The sequence below is a fragment of the Pinus tabuliformis genome, chromosome 4_1, assembly GCF_031772625.1.
Source record: "Pinus tabuliformis cultivar Carrire ecotype Pingquan chromosome 4_1, CPIR1, whole genome shotgun sequence".
NCBI lineage: Eukaryota > Viridiplantae > Streptophyta > Pinopsida > Pinales > Pinaceae > Pinus > Pinus tabuliformis.
This window is the reverse complement of record NC_142303.1, coordinates 335,351,028-335,364,153: the sequence shown is the minus strand read 5'-3', so window position 1 is coordinate 335,364,153 and position 13,126 is coordinate 335,351,028.

The following is a 13,126-nucleotide window of genomic DNA, read 5'->3' as shown; positions in this document are numbered from 1 at the left end:
GGTTTTCAACTAGCAGGTCTTCCTAGGCACCTCAAAGGAGGTTTTCACCTAGGATATTTTCCTTTTTTTTTGCCAACCCACTGACTGCCTCAAGGAAGTTTTCAATCAGTGAGCCAATCTCAGACACCTCAAAGGAGGTTTTCACCTAAGATTTTATTTTTCTTCTTTTTTCTCTTTTTTCCATTTTTTATTTCTTTTCTCTATCCTACTCTACTTGAAAAAAATCCTTTTCAAGTATAGTAATACTTCCAATGGAGCCATGTACACATCAAAATGACAAATAAAATTGTGTGTAGGCTTGAAAGATATGCTTTGACATGTACCTGAATATGAGAGTTCAAATGCTTTAACTGAGATGAGATTAAGTATTGTTGAAGAAGGGTGTGTTGCTGCAACTTAATGATTGTCTGGAACCATATTTCAATACAGTTTTGATGCCCTTAATCCAATTTGGATCTCTTTTTGTGACTACTTTTGTCATAACATTCAAATCTTCCTCCTTTTGTTGATTGTTCTCTTGAACACCTGGAGGATCTAATGGTAAACACGAGGGAACTTTCTGAATCTCTAATTCTGATGTATGCTCTTCATCACGTGAAACCCATGATTCTTTGGTCTCCTCATTTGAATCTTCATTTTTTGAATGTTATCCTTCAATAACATCAAGAGAAACTCTTTTTTGAAATACTCTTCCTGAGCTAAGATGAATACCATTTATACCAAGAGGAGTTGTTTGGAAGTCGTGTATCTCAAGATTGTAAGTGGGCTCAACTACTTCGTTGTGTGGGTTTGGAAATGGTGGTATAGGTAGTTGAGTGGCAGTGGATCTTTGAGATAGATGTGGTTGAGGCTGTGGTTATGGAGGAGTTGGATGGTAGGATAAAATGGAGTTGGGTATGGAGGATATTAAGGAAAAGATTGAAGATATTGTGGATTTCTCACATGAGTTCATTTCCAACCTTGTTGTCAAGATTAGTTTTGGGGTTGAGATGGCCAAGGTTGTCAATGAAGGAGTGTGTTCCAATTACTTTGATATGGATGTGCATAAGTTTGAAATTGTGAATTAGATTCTTACATCATATCGTGTTGACTAGGCTACCATGGTATTCTTGGAGCTACATAACATAGCTGCTTTGGTGATTGACTTGCTCCATTCTCCTCTTGGTAAACTTCCTTCAACTTTGGTGATGATGGGAAATATTTAGTAGCATGTGATTATTCATGGAAAACACAAATATCAACATTTTCTTTTTGCTCATCTTGCATTCTTAACACTTCTACTTGTTTGCTTAGATTGCAAAGGATTTATGTTTTAAAGTTATCAAGCAAATTTCCAAGTTTAGCTTGACTTACCTCACCTTGAAATTTCCAAGTTCATTTTTTAATGATAATTGGTATACATCACCTATACTCATGAGATCAAGGAGATCAATCCAGTCATCCCTAATTGTTCTAAGTAAGAGGGTTTTTAGTGTGTCAAATCCTAATTGAGGTAAATTTTCACTCGTAACATTATACATGAATCTCTCTATTAGATCCTCAAGGCTTTCATCTTATTTTTAAGTCATTCTAAATATTTCTTCTTTAATATCATGATATTTATATTTTTTTAGAAATAAATTTTGCATATCATTCCATGATCTTATTGAATTATTCACTAAACTCATGATCCATTTAAGAATTATATCCTTCAATGTTGCCGAAAACAATCTCAATTTTTGAGTGTTTAATAAGTAACCATAAGATCTAGAAAGTATTTCAAATTCAAAGAGAAAGGCTTTTGAATCCTCTGACGTCATACCATGGAAGTTGGGAAGGAAATATGGAGGGATGTTCTTCATGTGAACATTGTTATCGGTATATTGAATGGGAGATCCAAGAGTATATTCCTCATTGTCATCACCTACATCCATTTCTCCTACCTCTTCTGCCACCTCTTCTTCTTCTACCTACAAAAGTGGATGGTGATGTGGTTATTATTGCACCACGTGATCAAATGGATGGGTTTGGCATTGAATAATTTTTTTGTTTTTATGATTTTTTGAATGAAAACACTAATTAAATACAATTTTTTGGTTTTGAAATGAAAGATGCCTAATGCAATTTTTGTGTGTTTTTGTAGAAAATAAAAGAAATGAATGAACTAGGGAAGAAAACAATGCATACTTTGACACCTCTGTGACAATGACATCCAAAAGTGATGAACCTCAGTATTGCAACAAGAATGCTACAACTCCCAAGGCTACCAACTTAAATTATCAACTCAGGGTTCGTACAAACATAAGAGGTGTCAACATTATATGTGCATCATGCAATGTGTCCTTCTTTTGTTAATCTTATGCAATGAAGTGAATGCCATGAAATCCAGCCTAAACTGACTGCAAAAATGGAAATGTTACTCTATTTGCAGAAAGGAAACATAATTAATTTTTTAGAGGAAATCCTAGTTACTTTTGAAAAAGGGAGAGATTATTCTACTCTGCATGAATGTATATGTTAATCCGATTTTTATAAATGTAAACATTAACCTATTTACAAAGTGTGAATGGTACATCAGAAGGAAGACTAGTCTAAGCAATAGAAATAACAATGTTGGAAATGGAAGCCATATATTAACATGTATGAAACAAAATGAAATAATTCTTCAATCACTGCATTCAAGATATATTTTTTCAGCAAATTTCATAAGGTGCTTCATAAAGTAATCATGAAAATCATCATTATGCTCTTCAAGTCATGAATCTATCCACTAACCATAACTGTAGAAGTAAATTGAAATGGAGAAGAGGCAGTTCTTAATAGGTTTTGTGTCTCACTTAATCATGTTTTTTGAGCCTAGGGGTCATTATTCAAGCCTAAAGGACAAAACCAAGCTTTCAGAGAAGATCTAGTTAAGTTTACACATGCTACAAGAGGTGTTACAAGTGGCCCTGTTTTGCTACAGGAGCGAGATAACTTGGTGAATGCCAAAGTAAATCAAATGAAAATGGGGAAATTTTTTGTTATTAACTAGGATTTCTTAGGACTCCATTATAACTAGAATCACTTCAAAATACCCCTGTTAACATGTGCTAAAAAATAGCAGAAAATTACTACTCTATAAACTGGAAATTCAAGAAATAGTGAGCTAGTTAACCTACCAAATGTCTAACCTAATCAAGTGAAAATGATATGGGGTAAATATTTTCATTAACATGAATTTTTTTATGAATCAATACAAGTGGAATAAACTCAAATGAATCTCATTAGCACATTCTAAAATATCGCAGAAATTACTACTATTTTGCTACAAGGGATTTCCAGAAATTCTAGATTTGTGAACTAGTAGACCAATCCAAGCAACTCAATGATGAATATGATTTTTAAAAGTTGTTATAAGGATGCATAATTATTTTTAATCTATAAATAACCTACAAAAAAACTCACTTCAATAATTTAACCATATGACCTACACCAAAATAAGCATGAACAGCAGAAATAAAAGATGCAAGTGAAAAAAAATTCAAAGGAAATAAAGAAATTGTACAAGAGGGATCTAAGGCTACTAGGATGGTCAAGCCCAAGGAAACTAAGGTTCCTATGAAGGAAACCAAGATTTAGAAGATAAAAATGGAACCAAACTTCATTATTTGAATAAATCTAAGTACATCCTTGCTAGAAATGAAAGTGGAGCTGCTAAATAAAAAGTTTTCTCCACAAGAAGACTAAGAAATGCATACCTCTAGAGGAAAATTTGAATTTGTACTTATAAAAATAGATGAAGAAGCATTCTCCTGTGAAGGAGGCAACTTTCCCCTCCAAAATCCCTCAAAAAGTGGATCTGGTTCCCAACACTAAGAATCTTCATTAAATGATAGGGAACACATTCCTAGATGTTCTCAATAAGTGGAGTTCTAGAATTTGTCAATAATTTCATGATATTTAGTTCATTTATTATCCAATATCGTTCCATCGTGTAGTAGGGAGAAAGTCCCTATGTTATCTCATTCATAATTTACTCCATATTCTCTCAATATTCCACAAAAATAAATAATATTAGGCACATAATATGAAATTATCTCTAAATCTTCCTAAGAACATATTAAAGCTAAAAAAAAACATTATTAAATGTATAAGGATAGATTTAATATAAACTTTATGTGACTAGGAAAGGTTAGATAGGCCTTAATTTGTGTCTAATTTTGAGGCCCATCATTATTTTTCTATGGTATTGTTTGCATATTCACTCTTTTGATATTTTCTACAGGTCAAACATATTACACAAGGTTGCACTAACATAAACATATGTATTATATTTTGCATTAAAAATAACATACTGGTGTTAGGAAAACTCAAACTTCACATAGACACAATTTCTATAAATAAAAAATATATAAAAATCCAACTCATGTTCTTACATTTCATATTTTTACACCATCTTCAAATTCATTGTGTAAGTACCTCTAATCATCCATCCAAGTTAAATAATTGTTGTTTTTCAGGTTTGAATTACCATTAACATTTCATGAGATACCATCATTAGCTTGCACCCATCTGTAAGAAAAATAGTTGATACTAAACTCTGAAGACTAGAATAATAAATTGAAATTGCTCATACTCAAAAATAGTAGAGTGATGAGTCAAAGAATCAATATGTGGTCATCAGTATCTAGTGTTAAGACTCAAAATTTAAAACTTAAAGTGAATAATGGACAATGAATTACCAATGTTATCAAACTTGAATCAGTCATTGAATTGGTTGACCCCAAAAATAAAAAATGGAAAGAAACTAGATTGTAAAAGCGATGAACCAAAAAATATATAAATATTCATGTGCATCCATAAGAATCCAAACCATTATACACAAATATAAAATGTTTCTCATATATATGGAAAGGGTGTATATAACCAAAAGAACATCAACTGCAATCCATCTTTGAACCAAAATGACATCAATATAGAGGCTCTATATGGTCTCTTTACTAAAAAAAAATCATGTTACAACAAATACTTGCATATCGTCAAAATAATTTCCTATACTGGGATCCTCATCATCAATATCACCCTATAAGAATTAAAATAGGATAGACAAAGTTTAATATATAATATCAAGATTTTCTTTGAGTGATGGGTACATTTTTACTAGTGTCATGACATCTGAGTTCAAAAATCAATCCCACCATCATGGAGATACATAGAGGGATTGGTTTTTTTTATTCAATTCTAGTTATATACCCTCTTACATGGCATAATCTAAGGGTGAATGCATGAAGATGGGTTACAATTTTGGGCCAAATGTGGCAATGAAATTTCAAAATTTTACTCTTTTATTGAATTGAATCCCTCAAAATTCATATAAGCATTGTGAATTTTGATTTAGAGTAAGAAGATAATTTGTGGGGAATTATGTTTTTGTCCTTATGATATTTTTTGTAAAAAAAATTAGTGCCATATAATCTGTCAATTTTCCATTAAAGGAAATTCTTTTCCTTGCAATTTTTCGCACATCTTAAGAGGTATGTGTGTGTTCACATAACATAACTTAGTCTAAAATATGTAATTATTATTATTATTATTATATATACATAATTGCAAGGTTCAGAACGTCATTCCTAAATTGGATGAGGAAGGATCTATTTGGCTCCAGTCGGACCAGGTCCTAGATTCAAGGGAACAACATCTCTACAATTGCACTATCAAAGAAGTTCTCATCTAGTGGAAACATAGTTTACCTGAAGGTGTGACATGGGAACTAACAACTATTGTTCAGAAATTTCCACAACTTTAGCCTTGAGGACAAGTCTATTTCTGAAAGGGTAGGGCATGTTTGGGTCTGACCCTAACTCCTTTGTTAATGTAATAAGCCCAACGGGCCTTGTAAGAGTCATATTATTTATTCTAATAAATAAATCTCGTAAGCATTGTAAGTAGTTGACCTGCATTATAAAAGAGGGACCACAATTAGTTATAATGGGCCATAGTTAATAAATAAAGTGGTTGACCTGGATTATGTAAGGGACCATAAGTAGTTAGGGTTTTTTGTCTCAAGAAACTATATAATGTTGAAGATAAGAAGGATATATTTGTCGTGTGTTGTGTAATTGAGCTCTTTGATACTGGAGGTTTCCCCCTCAAAGAGGAAAGTGAACAATATTTGTTGTAGATCTTGATAAAATATTTCTATTGTTCTCATCTCATTGTGTTATTTTTCTATGGTATTATTGGCATATTCACTCTTCTGATATTTTCTACAGGTAAATCATAGTACACAAAGGTTTCACTAACAAAATAATATGTATTACATTTTGCATGTAAAATGGCATACTAGTGTTAGGAAAACTCAAACTTCACATAGACACAATTTTTATAAATAAAAAAATATATAAAAGCTAACTCATGTTCTTACATTTCATAATTGTACACCATCTTCAAATTCATTGTGTAAGTACCTCTAATCGTCCCTACAAGTTAAAGAATTGTTTTTTTTAGGTTTTCATCACCACTAAAATGTCATGAGAGACCATCATTAGCTTGCACCCACCCCTAAGAAAAATAGTTGATACTAAACTCTAAAGACTAGAATAATGAATTGAAATTACTCATACTCAAAAATAGTAAAGAGTGATGAGTCAAAGAATCAATATGAGGTCATCATTATCTAGTTTTAAGAAACAAAATTTAAAATTTAAAGTGAACAATGGAAAATGAACCAATGTTATCAAAATTTGTTCAGTCATTGAATTGGTCAACCCCAAAAATGGGAAACAGAAAGAAATCGAACAATAAAAGCGATCAACCAAAAAATATATAAATATTCATGTGCGTTCATAATAATCAAAAACATTATACACAATTATACAATTTTTCTCATATATATAGCAAGGGCGTATATAACCAACACAACCTCGACTTCAATCCATCTTTGAACCAAAAATACATCAATAAAGAGGCTCTATATGGTCTCTTTAGTCCAAAAACAATCATGTTACAACAAATACCTACATATCATCAAAATAATTTCATATATTGGGATCCTCATAATCAATATCACCCTCTAAGCATTAAAATAGGATAAAAAAAGTTTAACATATAATATCAAGATTTTATTTGAGTGATGGGTACATTTTTACTAGGGTCATGACAAATGAGTTCAAAAACATTCCCATCATCATGGAGGTACATGGAGGGCTTGGTGTTTTCGATTAAATTATAGTTATATACCCTCATACATGGCATAATCTAAGGGTGAATGCATGAAGATGGGTTACACTTTTGGGCCAAATGTGGCGATGAAATTTCAAAATTTTACTCTTGTATTGAATTAAATCCTTCAAAATTCATATAAGCATTGTAAATTTGTATTCGGAGTAAAAAGACAATTTGTGGAGAATTATGTTGTTGTCCTAATGACATTTTTTTGAAAAACAATTGGTGTCATATAATCTTTCAATTTTCCATTAAATGAAATACTTGTCCTTGCAATTTTTCACACATCTTAATAGGCGCCTTGGTCAAAAAGCCTTCCGCAAGGCCAAGAAGGAGCCTTCAATCCGAAAGGTTCCCAAAGACCATGTCTTGGGTGTGAACCTTCCTTACATCCAAGGGACTACAGATAGGATTGCAAGGGTTCTGAGGAGATACGATGTGCCCGCAACGTTTAGACCCCTCCGCACTATCCGTAGCTCCCTTAGGTCTATGAAAGACCCTATTGACCCTAAGGACATGAAAGGCGTCTATGTCATTCCCTGTTCCTGTGGGACCCCTTATATTGGTGAGACTGGTCGCTCTATCAATCAATGGATCAGTGAGCATTCGGCTGACTTAAGACATGGTAGGACCAAGTCCTCAGCCCTGGCTGAGCATGCAGGGAAGACTATGCATCATGTTTGTATAGAAGATGCTCAAGTCATTGCCAAAGTTGCGCAGTTTCACCATCGTAAATTTAGAGAGGCCCTGGAGATTGAGAAAAGGCCGAACAATCTTAATAGGGATGATGGCTGGAAGATTAGCAGTTGCTGGGTCCCAGCGTTGTCTTCCTAGCCTCCACCCTTCCCTCTTTGTTCCTTCTTAGGGTTTCTGTCTTCTCTCTCCTCAAGTTCTGGTTTTGGCGGGTTGCCTTATTAATCTGGAGTGCTTGAGGTTTTAGTTTGTTAGTATTAACCTTATTCCGAGGGGTTTTTTAAATTAGATTAGATTGTTTCATTGATTTTTACTTTTAACTGATTTCCTTATATTGAATTAATAAAGGCCTTCCTTTTCTAAACCTTATAAGTGATAAGACTAATAACTAATAACATAATTAATTCTAATAAGAATTTTAGTAAATTATTATTGATAAATTATTGAATATAATTAATGATAAGAGGTAATCCAATTTTACCTAATGACCCTTAAGGTTAAATGATAAACAAGAAGTTATTAGAAAAGTATATGGTATACCAATAATATTAGGTTAATGAATATACTATTATTAATAAACATGTATGTTAATTATGGCATTTACCTTAGGTAAACTACATTCTAGGAATATTAATTTAACTAAAATACTATTTATTGTTTTTTAATATTATTAGAACTATAAATTATTAAGAAAATATAGATTAGTGGTTAGTACTTATTAATTTAATTTCGAATGGGCCTTTACAATTAAAAAATTTTAAATTAAAATGATTTTTTGGTTTAAACTTTTACCTATTATAACTTGATTCTAAAAACAATAGTAACTTATTACCATTTATTTAGAGTTAAATAATTTGGGAATATTAATATAATTTATTAATGACCATTATAGGTAGTTTACCATTATGAATTTACCATAATTTATTAACTATTATATCTTTACCATTGGACCCTTAGGTATAAACAAATTTTTAAATACACAATTACCATTGTAACTAAATTCTAAAGATTAATAGTATTTTAATACTATTTATTTGGAATTAATTAATTTAAGAATAATAATAAATATAGATTTTTAATAAATATAATGACCATTATATTTAAACATTATATTTATTCAATTAACTAATAATAGTAGGTTTCGGTTAATAATAAAATTATTAGTTTGACTAAGTCAAAAATTAGCCGTTGCAATATAACCGTTGGGATCTCTGCACACTCTATTTAATCAAGCTTAGCCAGATCAGTCCTTCAACTTGTCCTGACGATGAACCACACTGGTTGGTTCGAAACGCGTCGACAAAAGATTGATTATGTGATTTTGCCGAAGATTTTCTAAACAAAGTATGTGTGTGTTCACATAACATAAATTAGTATAAAATGTGTAATATATATATCATGTTATGACTAAACTCTTGTAGATAACCTCAAAAGAAATAAAATCGAATAAAACTTATTTGTAGAAATTTACATCTTGACATCTTTTAAATTTGAATAAAACATATTTCAATCCTATTTGAGTTTTTTAATTGAACCTTAAGATATAAGGAATTGAATGAAATACTTGGATAGCCAAATAAATTTAGGAAAGTTCATAACATTATATCAAATTCTAGAAATGTTATCATATTTGTTTTTTTCTATATTAAATTCCAATACACGTGACTTATATCATGCTATATTTTTTAGTATTTTTTGTTTACAAGACATCTTTTAAAATTGAATAAAACTTATTTCAATCCTATTTGTGTTTTTTAACTGAATCTCGAGATAAGGAATTGATTGAAATACATTCAAGAGTTGACCATGCAATGATATATGGGTGGGTCACAAAAATTTCCATAAATATAGATTTTATATTATAATATGGATGAATTTAGAATTCAAATAACTTATTATTAAAATCATTGTAATAAAATAGATTGATTGCACTAAGATGCACTTTCTACAAGCCAATATGAAGCATATTTGTAATGTTTTCCATGCTCAACTTTAAATTGATAAATGATATATATTTTAGTTTATTATAAGTATCAAAGTGACTTGCATCATGTAGTAAGATTGTAGTTATTGAGTTTAGGATTCTATGATCCATATCAAGTTTATTGAGAAGCGTTTTCAATTGAAAACTCTTCTCAATAAAGATTGTAATTATTTTGATAGTTTACAAAGTGCAAAAATGTAACTAGAGTTAGTCTTCATAATTGTATGAGTCATAATGTAATGTATTTGTCAAAAGAAAGAAAAAAGATAATTTATTTATAAAAAGATAATTATTTTTGGCATGGGTTTCATGCTTATTGTAGGTCAAGCCTCCATTATAGGCTTCTAGGATTATGTCTTGAGTCATTATCATTATTATTACATTCTAAACCCTTCTTGGTATCTGTGTCAAGAAAGAAAAATTCATTTTTTTTTGTATATTCTCCTCCTCCACTAAGTCGACTTCCTAATCTTCAATTCAACCTCATAATGAAGACTTGAACTACTATTTATACAAGTGAATTCGGCCTATTGAAGGAGATATATATATAAGACATTTGATCTACAACTAAGAAGCGGATATGAAGTCTAAAGTACTAGAACAAGATCCTAGCTTATGGAAATAAGAAAGTGAACCAAGAAAAGTTCATTCTGAAATCTGAAGTATCTAGAAGAAGGTGCGAACTTCAAGAGACAAGACAAGTGAACGAATGGAAGATAAATCAAGGATCAAATTTTGTACCTACTCTATCATATATACCATGAAATTGCAGAGTCAAAGATATATTAGAAGCTTCATAATTTACAGAGTAGACCGAGATATTTATTGAAGAACATAATTATGTTTACTTATGAGAGTATCAACTGGAGTTTGACTTGGAGGTTGACTTGGTGGAGTGGATGGAATGATTCTATGTTCTTGGTCCTAGGTCTTGGTTGTCTTAATTTGATCTGAATCTAATAGTGGAATAATTTGAGTGGGTTTTCCCCTTTATAGGGGTTTTTCCTTGGCTGAGTGCCTACATATTGTGTTCTCCTATTGTCTTTCAAGTTTTGGCATTGTCTTTATGATGAAAATATAATAAAAAAGAAGGAAAATTAATAATTAATCACAAGAAATTGTCAAGTAAAATATGAAACAAAATAATATGAAACCTTAATGTTTCCCGAATGGATTTCTCAACATGGTTTTAGATCTAAGGTTAGTAGGACAAGGCAACTAAAAACATTGCTTCTGAGTTAAAATAAAAGAGTTTCAACTCTACCTTTGAAAGGTCGAACTATCCAGAAAGGGAATTGAACTAATGTGGCACATTTATGGGCATCACCATAAACATTTACCTCTGCAATTAGGTTGTAGACCTAATTAGGGCCACGTTCCAAATATTGAACAATGAGAGGAACCAAAGAGAATTTTAGATATCTGAATTGCTAAACTACTAGTGTAATCAAGGCAAAGATCCTTCAAAGAAAAAATAAAACTATGTATATCAAATTAAAGGTCTAAATTTATCTCAATAATTTGAAGCTACAAGGATTCTATATACAGTTACAAGAGTGACCAAGTCACATATCTTAAGGACTAAAGATGGTCCTTATATTTAGCAAAAAGTGCATGTATTAAAAGGACTAAAGCTGAATTATTTAAAAGGGCATTGAAGGCCTATCATAAAACCATGTCACTATAATATTTATATAAGACGAGGTCCATGTGGAAAAGGACAGTTACTTGAGAACATATATAAAGAAAGACTAACTTAAAAACTGACCTTGGAATCTCATTCTTGAAGGAAGAATCAAACTTATTCATCTATGTCTATAACAGTAAAAGAAAGCATTTATGACTCAAGGAGGAAGAAGTCTTCAACACTGAATTTGTCTTCCAGCTGCTCAGGGAAGAACCCTTGAATATTTCATGAAAGTCAAATAAGTATTGTCTTTGTTCTTTGTGTCACATTCATCTAATACTATGTCTACAACTTGAAAGATGAACAATAAACTCATTAAATCATCAAATTTTCAATCATAAAATACTGAGGTATTTATACTATGATCATTTGGTCTAGCATGAAAAGTGTTAGGTAACTAATATTATAGGGTTGGCTAGTTTTTCATTGTAATGAATGCTTTTAATATTTAGGAATTATAAACCCTAGATATGAAAAACCCTCACATTTTTTTTTCCTCTTAGAAACCCTATCTCATAATGACAAGGGTTTGTAAGTAATATAGTAATCCCCTTGGCAAGAATGAAATTGAATGATGTCTAGATTTTGTAACTCAAATCCCTAGGAATTGATTCTCTTAAACGTAATGAAAACCATAGGTAATCATCACATTGTTGTATTTGTATATTTTGGTTGTGTTTGTTAATGAATATTACAGGAAGTAAAATAAGGTAGACATGGTGACTTGGTAAATTAAGTTGGATCCTTTGACACTCTAAGAAAAAATCGACTCATATGTAAATATGCCATGAATATGTTGCCATTATTCATAGGGAGCCCTTTAATATAGAAACCCTACAAGGTTTGTAAAAGGAGAAACTCCAGGTATGCTTAAAACCATAATATTTGTAGCTAATCCTCTTCATTAGAAGGTACATTCATTTTGAAATTTGTTTTGTATTACTAACTCTATTATTTATAGGGTTTTGAATCATAAATATTATTGTTAGGGTGATTGATATCTAGATTGAATTTACCCTTGTCACGCTATCTTTTTCCATTTTTTCATTCTTGGTAAAACCCCAACCTTTAAGGTTCACTATAAAATCCTATCCTTTTGATGCTTAGGGTATGTTGACAATATTGATGAAACCCTAGTCTACTTAGAGTTTGCTAATAAAATATTGAACATATAATTATATCATGTTCTCTTGATATTTAGGATTATCGTAATGTTATGAAGAAACCCTGGCTCTTTTAACATTTTTCAATCATATCTAGGTTATATGATGAAACCCTAGATCTTTAGGGTTTGTTAAATTAGGGTTTATGATGAAACCCTAGATCTTTAGGGTTTGTTAAATTAGGGTTTATGACGAAACCCTTGAATAAATTAATGAAAGATCCTAAGAAATAAAATCCTAGGTGTATGTAATTTTGTTTGATTTAAACCCTAGCTTGGTCAAGTTGCTGTATATCTAACATTAAAATTTTGATGTTTATATAGGGTTTAGGACAAAACCCTAGTAGATTTTGATATAAAATTCTAGGGCATGATAATAAAACCCTATATATCGAAATGCTTTCATTATGATTGA